The sequence below is a fragment of the Misgurnus anguillicaudatus genome, chromosome 14 (assembly GCF_027580225.2).
Source record: "Misgurnus anguillicaudatus chromosome 14, ASM2758022v2, whole genome shotgun sequence".
Taxonomy (NCBI): Eukaryota; Metazoa; Chordata; class Actinopteri; order Cypriniformes; family Cobitidae; genus Misgurnus; species Misgurnus anguillicaudatus.
Genome location: NC_073350.2, coordinates 1250253 through 1273392, shown reverse-complemented (window position 1 = coordinate 1273392; position 23140 = coordinate 1250253). Strand labels below are relative to the sequence as shown.

The following is a 23140-nucleotide window of genomic DNA, read 5'->3' as shown; positions in this document are numbered from 1 at the left end:
GTGATTGACAGCTGAGAGACAAAAGGGTTGCATAATGAGCCACATAATGAGCCTTGTGGGGATGTTCAACAGGAATGTAACTTTCTCTGTAGTAAAACCATGATAAGGTTTACTTTTCAATATTATGTAAATATGTAAATACACACACATTTTATATATATATATATATATATATATATAATACTCTTATTTGTGTTTTTGTAATCATTATAGTAGAAACACAACAAGGGACAAGCGTGATAAACTTATCAATGTTTGTTTACAGCAGCCGCCAATACCTCACGTGTTGATCATGAAAGCAGTAAATGTGTGCACATGCGAGTGATCCTGTGTTTAATAAACGTGCTGTGCGGAGATATACGCTTAGACACAACTAAATAAGGATTGTACTGTTTGCAGTCGCGTATTTTATAAGAATACCAAAAACCGCGTCGATTTTCTAACTCATGTGTTTGTGTATGTGGGTTTCCCATCGCGTGAACTGTTTGACGGAAGACAAAGAAAACACTCGCGTCTGGAGATAGTGACATACATACGCAAGTAAATAAGGATTGTACTGTTTGCAATCGCGTATTTTATAAGAATACCAAAAAGCGCGTCGATTTTCTAACTCATGTGTTTGTGTATGTGGGTTTCCCATCGCGTGAACTGTTTGACGGAAGACAAAGAAAACACTCGCGTCTGGAGATACTGACACACATACGCAAGTAAATAAGGATTTAGATGTCATGTTTTGGTGCAATCGGATGAAACAACAAGGAATGGAGAGACTGGGTTGTGGATTGCGTATCCACTGACTGCAGGAGGCACAAGTTATGCATATGGATGTCTCTGCTCATTCACTTCAATGGCACGGGGGTGTGGCGATCTCTTCTCATTACACATAATAAGGTAACATTAGAGAGACGGTCCCTCTCCTACTTCTCATACAGCTTACACCAAATGACAATATATGTTTTCGATCTCACTTACATCATTTAAAAGCTGACATTCCAAGCATTATGTAGACATTTATATTTTGTTTCTATGACAATTAATGGTACCTATTAAATTCCATCATTTTTATTCCTACTATGGAAGTCAGTGGTCACTATCTGCCGTGGGTTTACCATCATTCCTCAAAATATCTTCTTTTGTGTTAATCAGAAAAAATAATGCATACAGGTTTAAAACAACACGAGGATGAGTAAATGATGAAAGTGATTGACTTCCATAGTACCTATTGAATTCCATCATTTTTATTCCTACTATGGAAGTCAATGGCCACTATCTGCTGTGGGTTTACCATCATTCCTCAAAAAATCTTCTTTTGTGTTAATCAGAAAAAACTAATGCTGCATACAGGTTTCAAACAACACGAGGATGAGTAAGTGATGACAGAATTTTCATTGACCTTTCTCTTTAAGTTGTGCCTTCAGTTGTGTCATGGATGTTTAAGTCGTCTTCGTATCACCTCTGCAAGCCTGTAAAGCAACTAGACACTTTAACGTTTTAAATGATGTATAAATCATATCTGTATGTCCAAAATCAGCAGAGTTATCTAAGTCTCTTTGCGGAGTGATTGAAAAATAAAGATTGCGGTGCCGCAGCCGACCCCAGAGTGTTAAAGTTGCACAATTGTTTAAGTCTTCATCATATCACCTCTGCAAGCCTGTAAAGCAAATAATGAAATACATTACAATTGACTTCCATAGTAGGAAAACATTTTTAGAAGTATTTTGATAAATGATGAAGAAAATATTTTGAAAAATGATAATTAGCACACAGTTGATGGTACCTATTAAATTCCATAATTTTTATTCCTATTATGGAAGTCAATGGTCACTATCTGCTGTGGGTTTACCATCATTCCTCAAATTTCTTTTACTTTGTGTTAATAAAAAAACCTAATGCATACAGGTTTAAAACAACACAAGAATGAGTAAATGATGACAGATTTTTCATTGAACTATCTCTTTAAGTTGTGCCTTCAGTTGTGTCAAGGATGTTTAAGTCTTCATCATATCACCTCTGCAAGCCTGTAAAGCAAATAATGAAATACATTACCATTGACTTCCATAGTAGGAAAACATTTTTAGAAGTATTTTGATGAATGATGAAGAAAATATTTTGAAAAATAATAATTAGCACACAATTAATGGTACCTATTAAATTCCATCATTTTTATTCCTACTATGGAAGTCAGTGGTCACTATCTGCCGTGGGTTTACCATCATTCCTCAAAATATCTTCTTTTGTGTTAATCAGAAAAAACAAATGCTGCATACAGGTTTCAAACAATACGAGGATGAGTAAATGATGAAAGTGATTGACTTCCATAGTACCTATTAAATTCCATCATTTTTATTCCTACTATGGAAGTCAGTGGTCACTATCTGCTGTGGGTTTACCATCATTCCTAAAAATATCTTCTTTTGTGTTAATCAGAAAAAACTAATGCTGCATACAGGTTTCAAACAACACGAGGGCGAGTAAGTGATGACAGAATTTTCATTGACCTTTCTCTTTAAGTTGTGCCTTCAGTTGTGTCATAGATGTTTAAGTCGTCTTCGTATCAACTCTGCAAGCCTGTAAAGCAAATAAAGAAATACATTACCATTGACTTCCATAGTAGGAAAAAAATTGAAAGTATTTTTATAAATGATGAAGAAAATATTTTGAAAAATGATAATTAGCACACAGTTGATGGTACCTATTAAATTCCATCATTTTTATTCCTACTATGGAAGTCAATGGTCACTATCTACTGTGGGTTTACCATCATTCCTCAAAATATCTTCTTTTGTGTTAATCAGAAAAAATGAATGCATACAGGTTTAAAGCAACACGAGGATGAGTAAGTGATGACAGAATTTTCATTGAACTTTCTCTTTAAGTTGTGCCTTCAGTTGTGTCAAGGATGTTTAAGTCTTCATCATATCACCTCTGCAAGCCTGTACAGCAAATAATCAAATACATTGGAATTAGTTTTAAAACGCTCCTAATATCAAGCTTCTTTTAATCCAACTGTAAAAAATTACCATTTTAGTTTTTTTGTTTTATTTAATTACACAAGACCAGAAAGTCTTGATAAAATGCTGCACTCTGATAATAAAATATTCGTTAATAACTCTTCGGTGACTTCGGTAACAGATGATCTTTAAATTACTTCAAGTTAAAGCCAGCTTCATTGTCAATCTAGGTGAATATAAAATAAACAAGTAAATAGATAAAAAATATGAAAATGTAACATTTTAAAAGCAAAATGTATACTGAAGATTATTATGACATGAATTGCAATTAACATAAAAAAGTTAGTAAATAACAGCTGAAACATTTGAATTACAACTTTCTAATTACCTTGTTTAAAATAATTTTGCTTGTTTTGAACTAAAACTGACTTTAAATAATAGAGAATACTGTTATTTAAAATTATAAACGAATATCTGATTATTTATTAATTTAGATGAAGATTAATGAGAGAGTTTTTTTTAAACAATTCGTTCTGTTCGCGCAAACGCTGTAGGCTATGGACATATTTAATAATTAGCTTAACAAGTTTTTTTTAATGCTTAATATGCTTTCGTAAATTCTTGCCAAAACAGATTTTTTTACTATTCTGTCTGCAGGTACTTGCGTGTCTGTGCGTTGCGTTTCGGATCTGTCAGTCAGTACGAGTCTTGTTGATCTTAATAACTTTTTAACATAAATCAGTCCCGAACTTTATCTCTCTAAATAACTTTTTAAACATCAAGCAAGTTCCGGATTTTATTTTCAAATTCATGCATGTTTTTAAACCGAAACCAAGATGTCAGACATGACATGCATCTTAGTGTTAATCATTTCACTCTCAGAAAACGTATTAGATGTTTAATTAATAGGGTATTTGAAAACATCCCACTCATTTAGACAGAATGGGTCATATATGTAATGTGCTGAAAGACACAATAAACGCTTACAGCGCTCTCAAGTTCAACGCAGATAGGCACAAGCTGTATGAGGGTTTGAAAATTAGAAGTTTGTTTTCCATGCCTATTATTAATGAGAATCAAGTTATTTGTCTTTTTGATAAAAAAATGTGTAATATTATTTTTAATATTACACATTAAAAATTACACATAATATTTTTACAGTTATTTAAGTTATAATTATAATAAAAGCAAAAATTCATTTAAAATTGTAATACATATTTAATGCTAACTTTACTTACAAATTTAGAAAATATTTTTTACAGTGTATAAATAAAACGACATGAAGGAAGTTCATTCCAAAATGTAATGCGTCTAGTAGCAGCTACCACTGACACAGAAAGTCAAGAAATTAAAAACCACCCACCCCCAGGTCTGCCAATTCTTTGCCAACCCCCAATTCTAATCTCTTCTCAGCGAGCGAATCAAAAGAAAACCTTGCAGTTGCTTTGTTTAAACGCAAATCTAGGCCTACTACGCTGTAAGTTATTTTAAATGAATTTCTATAACTAAAATTAAGTGGATATCGGGTAACTTAATTTGACATAATCAGTTCACACGCCAAACCAAGCTATTTTTCACGCTGAGAAGTAAAAAATAAGTTTTCCTGCTATACAATTAATAAAGGAGGTGCTGGTATACACAGAGAATTCCTGTCGAGTTTAGCAGTACGGTTTTTAGGTGTGGTCAACTTTACGCAGCGCCGCAAGAGCAGACAAGCAGATGACATCAGAGTACCGCGAGAAATAAGGCGGAGGAGGTTGGTTTCAATCGCTCTCGCGGTACTCTGATGTCATCCACTCATGTTTGAGTCTGTATCAGATGAAAATACAGATTTTGAGGAACAACTTATTGTTTGGAGATTGTCAATGGACGTTTCTTAGTGGTAAGTTTGTTTTTCAGTATGGACCAAAACGCCAAATGCATAAAATAAAAATGTAGTAATATTTAAAAAGCCACCATTTTGGGAAAACTGCCTAAATGATGAAATGTAGAGTCAGACCAGTCAGCGCCCCACCATTTAAAGTCGAACACACAAAGCGTCAAGGCCTGGGCCCGGTTTCCCAAAAGCACTTATGAATGAACGATTACTCCAGAGCATTCGTAGATCTACGATGATTTTCAAGTGCAACTTACGTTACGAAGCTTTTGGGAAACAGCCCGTAATTCTAAGATGATTCGTACGATCGTTTTTACGATCTACTTAGCCTTACGATGCTTTTGGGAAACCCGGCCATGGTCATGACTTGCACATTGTGTGTTGCTTTAGTGTAATATAAAGTGCTCATTTGGTTTGGTGTATTTTGAGTGTGGCAGTCATTCTATTAGCCCCAATCAATCACAAATCATCGCTTCTCCTCATGGGCGGAAATCCCGGGGGGGTCGGGGGGGACAGGACCCCCCCTATCTGAGGGTTGTCCCCCCTAAAATATCATTAAAATATGTGTATTGAAAATAATTTAATGATTTATAACACTTAAATAGTTGTGTAATAAGTGAAACAATACAAATGCAAACGGAGCAACAACAAAAAACTTTTAAACATTTTGATCCCCCCTACCTTGCCTCACAGTGGTTTGGTCCACTGCCCGCGCCCCTTTTACCTCACTACCGACACACAGTCCGGTGGTAGAGAAGTGTACGGAGCCGACGCGAATACAACGTTTCCGATCACTTATCAGTTTATCCTCATATGTTTTAAAACTGGACTATTTTGACATATAAACATGAACATATTTCGTTTTCTGAGAACAGAAGCAGATAAACGATCAAGAAAACATTTTTATGCATTCATGCAGAGGTGAAAGTAACAAATTACATTTAATCACCTTGGTGTAACTGAGGTTTTTTTGTGTACTTTTACTTTGAGTAGTTTTTAAAATCTGTACTTTACTTTTACTTAAATATGTTTAAAGTATTGAAGACTACTTCTCAACATGTTAAATCATATCCGTTACTGAGTAAAAATAAATAAAAAAGTAAGGTGATAAAGACGCGCCACGGATGATTGATTGATGGGCGGGGGAACGCGCAAAAAGAACCATGTAGAGGGACGAGACAGGCGCGGGCTAATGCAGACCCTCAATTCAATTCTTATGAAAGAAACCCCTAGCCATTGACGCAAAGCGATTGTTTCATTCAGGTAGGGTTCATGCTCTTGAGTACGGAGTTTGAGAATTGCCGACCGGGTTTTAACCGCTAATTTGCACGACGCGTTTTTAATACATGCGCATTATCTTCCGAGGTCTAGCAGCTTCGCGTCAAGTCAAACAACGTCCTCGAGAATGCGCATGTCATTAGACATTGCAGAGAGAGAGAGAGAGAGAGAGAGCAAGAGAGCGCGAGAGAGAGAGATTGAAAGACATCTGGTACACAGGTCTGGGAAACTAGAATACAATAAATGTGTAAAGGATGTATAGTGTATAGCCATGACACTCATCTCATTATATGCTCATTTATGTATATAGTTTAATAACATAATGTATGTTACCAGCAATACATCAATTACAACCTTACTATAATGATTGTTTTTACAGCTGCTGACCTCATATTATTTTTGCTTCAAAAGTGCATAACTCACCTGTAAAAATCATTAAATAATTCCATAAATGTTTCTTAGTTATAAAAAAGCTTTTTGTTTTATTAACTTTTTGTTATTGGACTTTAATTGTAAAGATGTTAACAATTAAAAACATAGTTTGAGATGTATATATCCTTCCTTTTTGAACTATACTAGAAACCTCTTCCCGCTGTAAAAAAGTAACTTTAAAATGACTTACTTTTTACTTGAGTAGATTTTTAGACCAGTAACTTTACTTTTACTTAAGTAAAATATTATTAAAGTAACTTTACTTTTACTTGAGTAGAATATTTTATTACTCTTTTCACCTCTGCATTCATGTGTATTAAAATAAAATTTGCGTCCGTTCATAGAGAAAGAGAAACGTTTTTTATCTGTACACATTTCCTTGCAAGTACAATTTTGCCTGTATTATTGGTGTCCCCTTCAAAAATTGTTCTCGAAAAATTTTATGTTTATTGTCCCCCCCAACATTTAGATGAAATTTTCGCCCCTGCTTCTCCTATTTCTTAGTAGGTGAACTGAATCTAATCTGCTGTCATCTGCAGTTATATTTACAGAGACCAGTTAGATTTTAAGAACTTTTTTTGCCACTTTTAAAACTGTAAAACTAAATAAAAAATATCATATGATATGCCGAATGAGCATACACACTAAAAACTCCTGGGTCAAAAACAACCCATTATGGGTTATTTTTGACCCAACTCCTGGGTTAAAAAGGGACCAGCTAATTTCTGGGTTATTTCAACCGAGAAAAATGGGTTATTCTTTTTGACCCAACGTCTGGGTTAAATACCTGACCCAACTTCTGGGTTAAAATAACCCAACATTGTAGTTAATATAACCCAACTTCTGGGTCAAAAGAAAGACCCCAATATCTGGGTTGAAATAACCCAGAAATTAGTAGATCCTTTTAACCAAAGGTCATAGATAACCTAAATTGTGTAACTATGCCACTATGCCTTATTTATTTCAGAAAAGAAAAATCCAGGCACTTACACATTTCAATCAGTTTTACATTTTTATTGCATTCAATTAAATTCTATATAAAAAACACACACTTTGACCTATTTATTTAAGGTCACACTGTAATAACATTAGAAAGGAAAAATAGAAAAATAAACAACTCTCAAACATTCTCTCTCAAACATTTGACAACATTCAATAACTAAATTGAACTTGAGGCTTTAAGTCTTCAAACATTGGTTGTGTCTTTTACTGCAGCTTAAGATCTCCCAGAGGGGAATGGCATCGATTGCTGAAGGTATTTCATCAGTGGGGGCCGGTGACTTATTTTTTGAGGGGGCTCGATGCGAAGTTCGTCACAACATGTATGTAGTCGTCATGTGTGTGGTTCGTTATTTCCAAATATGTGTTCTGCGCTTTGAGAGATCCTGGGTGCATCACGCGTCATGCCAAAACAAGTGCCTGCTGCAGACGCGTCCAAAGGGTTTATGATAAAAGAGATGATTGCGTTTGCCAGATACTGGCATAATTTCATGCGTAATCAGAGTTTACTGTTAAGAAAGTGTCTAGTGTGTATTTTGTGAACATGAGTGTCTCTTTTAACATAAACAGTTTTGATCTCTCGACACGCAGGACACATATTTTGGAAAAGGAAACCACACACGTGACAATCTGAACACTCATTTTGAATTAGCGCATCCTCGGATGAGCAGTCACGACCCGCCACTGTATTCCACCATATTTGTTCCAACCTAAAACAGACAGAGACAGAAAGATAGAAAGTGAATATTGTGTAGAAAGTGAATTGTAAGCAAGATAATAGACTACCAGTTTGTGTTATAATGCTGATACTAACTGTACAAGGAAGCCAAATGTTGTGTTTATTTTGAGTGGGTCATGAATGCGACCAAGAAAATTAGTAATAAAACTTAACATCTTTAACTTCACTTTCTAGTCAGATTGCTACCTTAGATGGCATCGCCCAAAACTGAAATACAACTGCAAGGAGCATGAAGGTTTTTTTTAAACCAGGATTCACCCTTTTGCTTTCAAATGAAACATGTCCCATGGATTGCCTTCTTTCACATGTACAGTATAGTTATAGAATTAAGAATATTCTTTCTCAGAGTGGTGCTGAGAAACTGGTCCATTGTACTTACAGACATTTGGTGTATGAATGCTGTCCAGGACTCTTCAGTGGAGTGCCGGATTGTCTTCTTCCCAACAATGTAGATGGCCTGTAAATGATGACAGAATTTTCATTTTTGGGTGAACTATCCCTTTAAGCCCTATTAAAGAAAAAGGTTTTCAATATTTAACGATGTTCTTACCTAAACTTAGAAGAAATAATACATCCCTGTCTTTTACATCCTCATCACACTGATTTTGAAAGAGATGGGGGAGTTCACAGGAGTGATGTTATTGCACCAGAGATCAAAGTTCTGCAAACTAAGTGCTCTTCCACCATACAATATAGTTCTCATTTTTTAATCCGCTTAAAATATTGCTACGTTTTATTTTGTGCCACCATACTTACTGGTATAACTACTTATTTAACAGTCTTTAAATAGGGAAAACATGGAAGTGTTTGGTGGCTTCTAAATTCATCCCTGTTTGGATCCTAAGGAATGAATAGGGCTAGACTAAATGCTAACACATTCACGACACGCTGTACACGATGTACTGCACACATTGAAAAAAGACAGGGGTGTATTATTTCGTCTAAGTTGAGGTAAGAACATAGTGAAATATTGAAAAACAATGTAGTTTTCCTTTAAAGAAAAATGTTTAGGTATAGAGAGATGATATGAGGGCAATAAGAGTAAAAAGCTTAACTCAAAAATGTCTCTGTCAGCTTAAACAGCCACCACTCAGTTAGCTTATCAGCAACAAAGCTGTCCATTTAAAAAGACCTGGAGAAAACATAGCAATATAGAGGTTAGCAACAATTTGAAGACTTGACCAGCTTGTTTAAATCTCACTACTTCAGCCAGTAGAACAATGTATAATATAAGCATGGCGCAGCTGGTAAACATAACTTAACTCAATGCAACGCAAAACCCAGTGAGCATTGATGGTCCCCATGTTCCCTTACCACAAATCACGTGACCTTTTCGAATATCTCCAACCGAAAATCGCATGATATAAATAATAATATTTATTTAAAATTGTTAAAAATATATAAATTTAAAATGTAATTATATTCCTCGAATTTTATGCACGGATATATAAGAGGATAATGGCAGCGTTTTTCACAATGTATTGTTTAAAAATTTAGTCAGAGAGCTGTTGGTTTTGCCGGTTGTTGATGCGTAACAGCTGTGAGTGATCACAACACCTTTAAGCAGCCACATCACAGGATAAAGTGAACAGTGTCCCGATGTCAAGTGAGCTAAAGTCCTTACCAGTGCCCGAACTTGTGTACACTATATACTGATTCACGACCTTTGGAGACACAGGGTATGTGTGTGTACCGGCGGTGCAATTTCACGTCTGTCTGCAGCGTATAGCGCCATATACATAGTTTTAAATTTACACTTATTTGTCTCAAATCGTCGTTAATGTATATACGGACTTCACCATGTGCTGAAATGTACATTCATTTACAGAAATCAGCTACTTAAATTGAAATTTGCTGATGTTATTGGATTTTCAGGTGATATTCAAATTCATTCAGTTTACGGACGCTCTGAGGTAAAGTGTTCAGACTGCAGACTCAGCAACGATTGTATTTAATTAACTTATACAGTACAATCATAACACAGTACTGATATATCTTAACTCCATAATGTCCTTAAACATAACAATATTGCTGGCCATAAACTGAAAAAGTGTGCTGGATAAGAATGTAGTTACGAAGTACGAAGTCATCACTAGCTGCACTGTACTTGTCGTATTTTTACCGGTTTTATAACAATTAGATAAGCAACGGGGACATGGACACAGAAAGTTTACATTACATTGACACTTAAAATAATTGCTTACCTTGAATACACAGCGAAGGTGCACCGAAGAAGCCCAGGCCAACAACTCCGTGAAGTGACAGTTATTTCAAACGACTGTTGTGAGAAAATTCCAGAACAACAGCGAGGGGCGGGGCATTAACCCAGAACATGGGTTAATTTTTGAAAAATAACCCAGAAACCCAAACAACCCAGGAATTGGGTCAAAATATTAGCCCTATAACCCAGAAAATGATTACTCTCTGAAAAAATAACCCATAATTTTAACCCAACACAAATAACCCAGAATATGGGTTGAAGAAATAACCCAGGAGTTTTTAGAGTGCATTTGAGACAAATATGATGTTATTTAATGTTAAACTTTTTGAGTGGCGCGGCAGGAATTTCAGCAGCGTCTGTGTTGTTTTGATGACTCATGCAGCGTGACTGGTGAACACTGACTGGTGGTGGTGTTGCCAGATTGGGTGTTTTTTACGCTACACATTAAGGCCTGTTTACAGTGTGTTTTAGTCAAGAGTGTGCCGTTCACAGTAACATCAGGCATGAATACGTTACGTTCAGTTCACGTTCAACTTTTGTTCAATGAACTCGTTCAGGCACAACACTGCATATTCTTAAAATATACATATTCTTATTTTGCCTTTACACGGACCACCTGCAGTACCCTCAGGGACCACTAGTGGTCCGCGGACCACAGTTTGGGAATGGCCGTTGTAAGGTTTTGTTATGTGTTCTGGTTGTGTTTTGTGTTTTGTACTTTTATTTTGACACCCTGCTCTGTTCTGTTTTTTATTTTGAAATATCATCATGTCACACTTCACTTCCCACTTCCTGTTTGTTTTGTATAAAGCCACATCAGTCCTGTTAGTCATTGTTGATTATTACATTTGTAAGTTAGCCTGTTACCTGTTGCCTTTCTGTATCTGTTAACCTGTATTCTGTTAGTATCTGCCTGTGTTTGACCTGTGCCTGTTTTTAGATTTTGCCTGTTTTGCCTCCTGCCCTGAACATTTGCCTGTCTTTGGATTAACGTGATTTGGATTTGCCCTTTGGATGTGTTTGCTGGCCCTTTTGGGATTTTACTTCAATAAACCTTTAGCACATGGATTCATCTCTCCTTCGCTTTCTTTAAAGCACCATCGTTACACATGTTAAAATAGGCACTTTATGGGTCTGAGCAAAAATGCACAGTTTTTGTGTGTATCCCTTTAAATGCAAATTAGCTGCTTAGGTTGGCGGAGTCTCAAGCGCTCGCGCTGTAGACAAGACAGAGCATCAATAGTGAGATTCTCTCACGAAAGAAGTTAGTAAGCGATGTTAAGCATTAAATATTTGAACAAGTTTAAAAAGTCAATCATCTGTTTTATGCATACTAAATACATGTTTATCAGCAGATGGGGAACATTGTGGAATAAAAATAAAGACTTTTAGGTCTCATGCTGCCAGTATTTTAAACAGGCACAATGATATTTGAACAAGTTTAAGAAGTCAATCATCTGTTTTATGCATACTAAATACATGTTTATCAGCAGATGGGGAACATTATGGAATAAAAATAAAGACTTTTAGGTCTCATGCTGCCAGTATTTTAAACAGGCACAATGCTTTTTAGCATGTTACAATAAAATACACTTCCACAAACACTCAGAAGTTTACTTTTTGACCAAACCACACGAGCACATTTAAATGATCTGTAATTAAACAACACATTTAATGCTTTAGAGAAACGGATCAAATGATATGTTTAAGTTTATTGTGTATGATTGAACACATTCGCGTCTCTCACTCTCTGTCTTGTAACTCCTCGTATTCATTTTAAACTTGAGAGAAACATTAAACAACATATTTATGCGTATTGAGTATGATAGTGAATACGCATTGTTCTCTCACTCTGTCTCGTGCAGTGCATTAATTCTTGTGTTCATTCATATAAACTTCAGAGAAACATATTAAACAACATACTTGTATTGATGAAAGTGAACCGTCGCCTTGCTCTCTCACACTCACTCGCACTCTCTCTCACTCTTGCACTAAGGTAACGTTAATCCTCATCTTCAACCTTTAGAAAGACCATTAAAACTACAAGTTATAAGATTGTAGGCTACTGTTTGTGTTTGAGGGAATACAAATGCTACGTGCTGTCAATCATTCTTTCTCTCTGTCTCTCGCACTTGTGAGGCCTCGTCATGGTTAGATAGCGCAGATGAAGGGGCGGTATCATTATAATAAGATCCCCTTACTATGTCATGGGGGGAGCGAAATCTGAATTACCTATATATTCACATGCTTGCAGAGAGAGCCTTACCAAAACAAAGTTACAGGGTTGCTATTTTACATGTTTTCTGGGTTGGTAGAAGCACTGAGGACCCGATTATAGCACTTAAACATGGAAAAAGTCTGATTTTCATGGAATGTCCCCTTTAAGTTTTCTTTGGCTGTTGAAGCAGTGTTTTACAATACATCTGCTACATCTGCTATTGCAAAGAAAATAAAGATCTCATGTTATCAAGTAGTTTCATTCTTGTAGATATAGCTAAATAATATAAATGAAATACTGTTAAAGATGTGTAAGAAATTGATATTACAGTACTAGTTGGAAGCAGTGTCAGGTCTGTTATTTTGAGAATTATAAAAACACACATAAGATAAAAACTACTGAATCTATCTCCAACATCATGAATCGGTCTATGAATCTCATCAATGGTGATGATCAACAAAAGGAAGCTTCATGCTGCAATGCATGCTGGGTATCATCGTAGTACTAAACTAATTTATGACTCCCAGCATGCATTGCAGTTGATCGTTTAATCTGAATTTGTTTGATGATTGTCACCATTGTTGAGATTTGTAGGATGAATAATGATGTCTGAATGTGTCAGCATATTTTCTGTTTATCTTGTCACAATGGATTTACAAACCAGAACAATTATAATGGTCAAATATGGATCAACATCATCACATAAAGCAGCGTAATTTTATATGAAGAGTTTTGTTGCAAAACGAGATAACTCCGTTTTTAACATTTTTGTCAAAATGTGTTTATTATGTTGTTATCATGTTATTATTTAGTTTTATGGTGCTACTTAGCTGTATTTTTTAAAACAAACCAACTGCAGTTGAATTGATATTTATTGGAATGCACAAGCAAAAAACTAGATTTCTGAAAAAAATAGAGTTTCTCACTTTGCAACGAAAGTCTTCATATCATCTTGACATCTTCATAAAAATAAATAATTTTCAACGTAACTTTGAAACACATTTTTCTTTTCCAATGCACATGTCTACATAAACACATACAAACACAAAAAAGAAAAGAAATATTTTGCGTGAACTTCAAGAGTCAAGGACCAAACTAAAGCAAACACTGATCACAATAATGGCGATTTGTTGAAATTTCAATATTTCTTCAATATTAATGGAGGGTGCAAACCTGATACTGATTCAATCAGGCCCGGGGTGGGTAATCGGGAGAACCGGGAGTTAGTGAGTCTATCTTCTCTTAAATGACACTTCACACGTTTTGCATTGACACTGCATGGGTTGTACAATGTGAGGGAGTTTCCCCCTCCCATAGAGTTGGTTCGGTCCATAGCACATCCAAGAAAACTTTTCTCCGGTAGGCTGGGCCGGCCCTACCGTAACAATACACGTCTGAGTGGAGGAGGGCGTAAAAAACAGGTTGAAGAAAAAATCCATTGGAGGATAATGCTGCCAAATGTGCCAAACTTACAGATTTATTTTCAAGAGGACAACAACAGGTAACTTAAAGAGAAATAAGCCTAGTAATGATTAGCATTAGCAATATAATTATTCGGCTAATACCGTTGTCAAACTATTTACAAGCCAACTTTTTTTTGTTAAAATATTAGCCTTTTGTGTATACATGGCGATTCATAGACTTTGCAAATATTATGCAAGCAGCTTCTGAGCAGCAGATAAGCCAGTTCGCCGCTGAAAATGAGGAGGCCATGAGAAAACAATATGAATTAAAGTTATTTAACCCTCAGGTTGTGTTCAGAACCATATAACACCTTTTGTGTTCCCAGTCAAAAATGACCAGCCGAAAAAAAAAAGCTTATAAATCACTATATATTTACCCAATATTGGATTCAGTATTTTTGTCAAATTGTTTTTTTTTTTTTAATTAGGACTGGGTTTTATATTTCTATTTGCATCTGATTAATCATAGCCCTCATAGCATTAGCAATGCTAATAATTTATCAACCTTTTCTTGTGGAATAGACTCCAAAAAGGGCTGGATTATTTTTTACCCATAATGGGTAAATATTGGACAGAACACGCTGCTGGGTTAAAATTGACCCAATGCTGGGTTGTTTTAACCCAACTGTTGGGTTATTATAATCCATGGTTGCATAACAACAATCCAACATTGGGTTATTTTTAACCCAGCATGTGTTCTGTCCAATATTTACCCATTATGGGTAAAAAATAACACAGCCTTTTTTAGAGTGTAGAGGAATATTTTTGTTAACTTCTCATCTTAAATGAAATATTATTTAACTTTTACCTTATTTGTTTAACCATGATATTAATAGAAACTATAGTAAGAGCTGGACTGTGGCTTTATTTATCCAATTTGAAAAAAGTGCTAATTTGGAATAACACTATGGAAAAAGTGGGCCGGTCTTGGGCCTGAAACTCCAGGGCTGAAAAGTGACCCCACTCCGGCCCTGGATTCAATGCAATAAACATTAACAAATCAACATTTTAGCATTGTTTCAATTGTATATGATTATTATTAATACATAAGTACTCTTTTTGTACAGTACAATAGTGTATATAATTGCAATAGTGAAAATCTCTTTCTTATAAGTTGTTTTGTTTTTGCATAAAGTTTTTTATATATATTTGTCAATCATACATTTTAAAGCTGTAATCACAATTTTTTTGCTTGAGAATATAATACTGTCAAAAGTCTCATACCAGCGCATGCCTTTGTATTTCAGTTCCACCTTGCATTCAGTACTTAGCTGATTGTGGTTGCACGCTGTTGTCATGATAAATTATGAGAGATGAGGAAGCAGTTGCGAGTGAACAATGAAAGTTTATTAAAGCACACTTTAAACAGGAAACACAGGAACGAAGGACAACGGTGGAGCCTGAGTGCGGGTGAAGGTGACGGCGTTGGTGGAGTGATGATCAGTGGTGTAAATCCAAACTGATGACCGGAAACATCCACACGGAGACGAGACGACACAACCCAACACAATAACAGGTACATCCACAAACGGGTAAGTCCAAGCGCGAGTATCCAACTGTTGAGTGTAAGGATCTGGCAGAGAAACAGAGAAACTGGTGAGTATATATGGAGTTGATGTAATGATGAACAGCTGTGCCGGTGATTAGGGTCTAATGAGAGTGCAGACAGGTGAAGACACTTATCCCCGGCAGGAACAGTCTGCTGACTGTGACAGTACCCCCCCCTTGAGGAGTGGCTACCAGACACTTCCAGAGGCTAGAGATCAGGTGGGAGGTGGACTGGTGGAAGAGCAGGGGGAGGGACGGAGGGCCAGGCCCGTGAAGAGGCCAGGATCCGGGAAACCAGGACGAGGCTGACTGATCAGGGGGCCAAGGAGAAGCCGCCGGCGGGATCAGAGACCAAGGTGGAGCCACAGATGGGACCAGAGACCAAGGCGGAGCCGCAGGCGGAGCCAGAGACCAGTACGGACGTAGAGACCATGGTGGGGCTGGTGGTAACAGGAACCTGGGTAGAGGGCGGAAGCAGACAGAGGCCCTCTGGGCCATGTTAGTGGTGGCAGAAAACTTGTGGAGCTCAGGATCGGCCTTCTTGGACCCGGCAGAGAGTTCAGAAAGCATGGGATCGGCCATCTTGGGCCAGGCAGAGAGTTCAGGGAACTCTGGAACAGCATACTTGGTCAAGATAGATATCTCATGGGACTCCAATTCAAACTCTTCTTCCATAATGAGAGGTGCATAGAACTCACGTGACCTTAGGGGAACGAGTGGCTCCATTGTGGCAGAGAGAGTGCGTGGTTCAGGTTTGGACCTTTTAGTCCTGACATCGTCCTGAAATCCTCCAGCCGTGCGAGGGTGTTCAGAGGATTCATGTTTGTGAGTTTGGGTAATGTCCTGTGGAACAGATGTACAGAAAACAGACCACACCCAACACAACGCCAGAGCAAACATAGATGCTTCATAAAGTTCGTAAAGTTCAAGAAGCTCTTGAGGTTTGAGTAATCATGAACAATGGTAATTTCATGTGAAAAGGTGACTTTGTTGGCTATAAACAGTTCCACAGAATAATTTACTATTAACGAATCACTTTGAAATGACTCACTCAAAGGTGATTTGTCCAGAGAATCAGTGGAGAGTTCAATCAGCGAATCAGTAGAGAGTTCACCTTGAGAAACAGTGGAGAGCTTGCTCGGAGAATCAGCGGACGATTCGTTAGGTATTTCACTGGGCACAGATTCTAGGAATTGAGGCTCGAAAGACTTGTTAGACTCAAAATTCTCACTTGACTCAAAAATCTCATTAGGCTCAAACATCTCACATGACTCAAAAATTTCATGGGTTACAGAGAGTACCTGTGGTTCAGGATCCGATGATCCAGTTGAGTTGAAGAGTTCAGTTGATTCAGGTTCGAGTCCCCCAGTCCTAACAGGTTGGTCAGATGATTTGGGTAAAAGAGCTTGTGAGGTTTCCTGTTGAGCTGAAGAGCAACACATAGTTCCAACAGTACCTACAGGTAGAGCATCAACAGGAGATTTAAACAGTTCAAAATATTCATTTAAACTGGATGTTTCAAATGAGTTGAATCCTTTCATCAATTCCCGAGATTCGGAGAGGTTCACTGAGTCGTTATTGTGGATCGGTTCCTTTGAACCGGACAGTTCACCTAGCTCAATAGACTTCGGTATCTCACTCGTTTTGGAAAGCTCACTGGGAGAAAGGAGCAGTCTGGGAATTCCGGTCGCTCGAACCGACATTATCGGGCTATCCGTTACACAGACCAGGCGACGACGTGGAACTTTGACAGAGTCAATGGAACCGGAGACTGACTCATACACCGAGTCGGATATGGCGGCAGCTGGACTGAGTTCGGACACCAGCTCTGACAAGACAGGGCTAAACAATGCAGTGTCCGGGGCACCAATGGTTTGCTCTGGGTTAACAGGCAGCACCTGCGATTACGGGGTTTATGTGGTGGTTGAACAATTATGGGCTCAAACGGCATTTCAGTCCTCTGTACAGGGGCGGAGACCGTGACGGAGGATTCCCATAAATCCTGACGGCTGCGGTTGTACAGATAACTCACGAAGCCCCAAAAATCCAATACTTCCAGCCCGTCCATCTCCCACCGAGGCAGAGGGTCATCCAGACAATGGTTGAGCCAGCTCTTTTGTTCCGACTTATTGAGTCCCAGACCATAAGCGTGGGTCCAAAAGACCTGAGCAAAATCCAGAATTGACTCACCCCGCTGCCGGAGGGAAGCCAAACTCCTCCGTCTCTCTCCCCACTCTCTCTCTGAAGAAGGAGGGCGATCACTGTGGGGCTGAGACATCCCGGAGTACACTCGCTGCTTCCAATTTTGGCCAGATCCTTCTGTCATGATAAATTATGAGAGATGAGGAAGCAGTTGCGAGTGAACAATGAAAGTTTATTAAAGCACACTTTAAACAGGAAACACAGGAACGAAGGACAACGGTGGAGCCTGAGTGCATTACTAATACTAATATAGTACACGCATAACAGAAACATTGGTAAATGTGGCTTACATTGGATGAATATCGGTCGCGTTGCTGTGTGATCTCGTGCGAGGAAATGAAAGCGAAAGTGTTGCAGCCATATTCCTAAAAAAAAAAAAATCATCATAATTAGTATCATCGTGTATTTTCCAAAGTACTAAGCAACAAATCAGTAATACTAATATAGTGCAGGCATAACAGAAAAATGGGTACATGTTGACGTACTCTTTATTGTTCCCATAGTTGCGCAGCTGCGTGCCCTCGTGCGAGTACCAGACGAAGTTGGTGTTGCAGACACATTCCTGAAAACAAATCGTAATTAATATAATGTATTTTCAAAGTACAAATCAACACATCAGTATTACTAATATTGAGAACTTTTTTTAATAATGTATTCTGCACAGTAACAAAAGCAATAACTAAGGCAGTAAAGAGCTGAGATAAGATTGGGTACAGAGATGCGCTGTATATGTTTGTTAACGGGCCATTACCGGACATATTTATGGCTAAACATTAACACATTACATATCTCCGGGCATATTTACAGCACATCAATACTAGGCTACATCGAAACATTTACACCCGAACAGATACATGCATATTTGCGCATGATGAACATTTACTGTTATCATATAAGCAACATGTCAGTAATACAAATATTGTGAATGCATAAAAGAAAAAAAAAGGTTACATGTGGACGTACCCTTTCTTGTTCTCAATTGCGCTTCTGTGTGCCCTCCCAATGCGAAGGTGAAAGTGATGCAGCAACATTCCTAAAAAATCAATCATAGTTTTATGCATAAAAACAATCAAGCAACACATCAGTAATACTAATATTGAGAACACAAAAGCCGGTAAATGTAACTTACACTTTATGAATTTCGGGTTCGTTTCTGGATGCCCCCGTGCGAGTAAATGACGGCGAAGCCACATTACTAAAAAAAAAAACATTATTTGTATCATGTATTTTCGGAAAATACAGATATGTTTACTTTATATATATGCATAAAACATCATTAGCCTACCATCTTGTACTTTCCAAAATACTAGGCAAAACATCAGTAATAGTCTACTAATGAAACAGAAAATCCCGCAAATGTGACTTACCCTGTATGAATGTCCGTCGCATTTCTGCAGATGCCCGCTGAAGAGGACAATGATGCAGCATTCCTACAAAAGTTTTTAATAATTAATATCATGTATTCTCCACAGTAACAAACTTATAAAGCAATACAAAGGAAAGCATAGTTGAGATAACATAATTTGGCACAGAGATGCGCTGTATATCTTTGTTAATGGGCCATTACCGGACATATTTATGGCTAAACATTAACACATTACATATCTCCGGACACATTTACAGCACATCGATACTACATCGATACATTTACACCCGAACAGATAGTCGCGTAAACAAGACTTGTTGAGGCATAAACACTAGTCAAAATATATTCTAAGTAGTGATATTGTTTTATGATATATTGTATATTTACATTACACCATACAATCATACTGTTTAACGCATGATATCTCCGGGCTCATTTACAGCACAATGTTACACCCGAGCAAATAATCGTGTAATTGATAAGTCGGCATGAACACTTATATTAGTGATATTGCTTTATAACATATTCACATTACACTAATCAGCATACTGTTTAATGTAAGAACTATCATTTTAATGTAGCCTAAATACAAGTTGCCATTTACGAGACGTTTCTATAAAGTCATTATGAATATCTGCGTGCAAATAGTCAGTATACAGTATATAAACAAGTTTACATCACACAACATTTCAACAAATGTATGTAAAACTTACTCTTCAGAAATTATATCCTCAGCTGGATCAAGTCGCTCTTCAAAATACCAACGTTCATCGTCGGAGTCCTGCTCTTCGTCTGAAGAAACGGTGAACTCTTCCTCGCTGTCCAGGAGCATCTGTAGAGCTTCCTCACCTGTAAAGCGTGTCATCTTCCCAGCGCGTTGATAAATGAATGAAACTGTCAAAACTCGCTGGTTCTTAAAGCATTGTTTGGGGGCGTTGACCTTGTTTGCATAGCCCGCATCAGGTAATTTCCATATGAATGGCGCGCACAAGGTAGGTGGGATCACATTAGCGCTAATGAGGTCGAGCCCGAAAAACTGTACCTCTCTTTACTTACATGTCGATTACACAAACAGACAATGATTTCTTCAGATTTTAATTACATCATGTAAAAGTAGACATTTCAGGCTTTCTTTAGACATATGTATCATGTTCGTGTGACAAGTATTGGCGGAGTTATCAGTTCATGTTTGTAACGTGTTTGAGGAAGATGGTCAATGAGACAGAGATGTCTGAATGCACTCCCTGTTTATTTTCTTTATTTGCCAAAAGAACACGGTTTTCTTGTTATTATGAAGGCACTCACATTAAAGTAGAGACTTCACAGTTTCGAATGATGTATTACATGTATGTGTATGATTATGAATGACGGAGTATTTTAAGTGGATGTCACAGGAAACAGGAAAAAATGCGTCAAAACGCGGCCCCGCGTTTTTGGACCCCAGGGGGTTAAACAGATCATGTACTATAGTGATAACATTTTACAGGCATTTCTCATGAAAGACTCTTACAGTCCGACTTTTGAACTTTATTCCTTTTTTAATTAATTTTTATCCGGGACACACACATACACATCTAAGGTTTAAGGAGGTCTGCGCTGGGCTGTTTGTTTTTGTCCAGCTCCCACAAGGTTCTATTCAGTAAACCGCAGGGTGTGATTTGCCGGGGGGATGTGTGGGATTTCCTCCTTTCTGGTCAACGTACACTGCAAAAAATGACTTTCTTAGTATTTTTGTCTTGTTTTCAGTAGAAATATCTAAAAATTCTTAAATTAAGAGGCTTTTTCTTGATGAGCAAAATGACCTAAGTAAATAAGTCTAGTTTTAAGACAAATAATATACAATTTAAGTGAATTTGTCCTTAAAACAAGCTAAATTATCTGCCAATGGGGTGAGAAAAAAAATTGTGAAATAAGATTTCTTTTTTCTTAAACACTTAATTCAAGTAAAATGTTCTCACTCCATTGGCAGATATTTTTGCTTGTTTTAAGCACAAATTCACTTAAATTGTATATTTTTTGTCTAAAAACTAGTATTATTTTCTTAGGTCACGTAAATGAGGCTAATTGACTACATGCATCTGTCTTTTCTATCATTTCACTGTAGCTCAGCATGGCAGTGTAAAGTTAACGTTATTACTTTAAAAGCAGCAGTAAAACTGTTTCTACTGTAATGGTTTAACTTTGCAATCAGTCCATTGTTCATATTTATGTTTAAGTTGACATTACATTGTGCCATATAGTTTTGCCATTGAAGATTTAATTCTTGCATGTTTTTTTCGTGGTGCATGATCACAGTTTATATTTGTGGGGAAAGATAAGCTATTAGAGTAAAAATATTGCGTTAGGCTGCTTCATGAGTTAATATGATTTTTTTTACAATTCCTGCAAATGCTGTTTTTTTTTTCACAAATTGCACCCTGGTAAACCGCTTAAAATACACTCTGTGTTCACCCGCTTTATTTCCCAACCTGACAAGTCCGCAAAACTTAGGTCTCGTTTCCAGAATCTCACATTCAAATGTCTCTAACGGAAAGAGAGAGAGATGAAGTAGCCTATAACAATTACAAATGCTTTACAAAAATTGTGTTCTTGCCAATATAAATATTATTTTAACATTGTACTGTCAGCAGAGAAAAAATGTCACAGAAAAAATAATGAAATATAAATAATAAATTAAATAGGACAAAGCCTATCACTCAAATTTCTAACCAACATAAACCGAAACCATATTGCCCTACTGACAAATGAAGTAGGCTATTTTCCGCCAAACTATTTCAAACATCCTTGCACAAAAAGAATGTTGTGGCTGACAATGGTTTCAGTAGCAAACACTCTGACCGCTACCGTCTTTATATTTTAAAATTTCATCCTGCGCAGTATGCAGCGGGGAAATCGCTGCTCGGCTACGGCTTTTCTCAAGTAGGCTAGAGGAAGAGTTTTGTGCAGCATTTAGTGCAAATATTTTTTATCAAGTAATACATGTTATTTATCAGTGTGTTATACACCAATAAATAATAATGAAAAAAGTTCAAAAGTCGGACTGTAAGCGAATGAGACTTGGTTACTATTCAAACCCTTATTAACTCTTTCCCCGCCATTGACGAGATATCTCGTCAATCAAGAGAAAACGCTTCCCCGCCAATGACGAGTATTTCCGTCTTTCCGCAATACTATTATTCACTAGGTGGCGCCATTCCGCAACTTTTTAAACCCTGAAGTATTGCCCTCTGGCAAGCTGCTGCATGTCCGTGTCTGTTTTAAAGATCGCTCTGAATGGGATCTCTATGAAAAGTCCTTCACAAAAATTGAATTATCTCTGCTTTTTGCTCAAAATGTGGTGTTTTTTGCAGAAACCTACCCATATTCAAAAGCTGATCACAAAAGAACTACTCAAGGTAGGATGAAACGGGTTTTTTTTGTTTGAAAGCAGAGGGTCTGTTCTTTCATTTGGTATATTGTATGTTTATATATCTGAAGAAGAAAATTTTCTGGAAGGCATTAAACTTGAAAATCATGAAAAACGCTGGCGCTGGCTGGCAACTTTTTTAAGAAATGCTGGCGGTGAAAGAGTTAAAACCCTTATAAAAATGTAATCTGTTAGTACCTGATCTGTTTAAAATTATTTCCTTGGGATATATCTGCTAAGGTGTTAAATTAAAATTGGTCTGAACACATTTCATTCATTTTTCTATTATTGATCTGAGCGCACATTCGGAAAATTAGTCGTTTGATTTTTAGATCAGGAAATAAATAATAGAAAAACAAGTAATTTTTCTTCATTTTCTTTTTGGTTTTGATTTGAAAAAAAATGAACGAAGGAATGATACAAAGGGCCATTTTTGTAAAC

General features: G+C 37.0%; 2 long non-coding RNA genes across 2 annotated transcripts; both read right to left on the bottom strand.

The window, feature by feature from the left end:
• Positions 1 to 7536: 7536 nt before the first annotated feature.
• On the bottom strand, positions 7537 to 8739 carry LOC129450155 (uncharacterized). Its single transcript, XR_012373331.1, has 2 exons — positions 8655 to 8739; positions 7537 to 8246 (listed from the first exon to the last, which is right to left on the bottom strand). It is a non-coding gene; the product is annotated as an uncharacterized lncRNA (long non-coding RNA).
• A 10193-nt stretch (positions 8740 to 18932) lies between these two features.
• Positions 18933 to 19784, bottom strand: LOC141369537 (uncharacterized). Its single transcript, XR_012373330.1, has 3 exons — positions 19295 to 19784; positions 19057 to 19122; positions 18933 to 18960 (listed from the first exon to the last, which is right to left on the bottom strand). It is a non-coding gene; the product is annotated as an uncharacterized lncRNA (long non-coding RNA).
• Positions 19785 to 23140: the final 3356 nt, after the last annotated feature.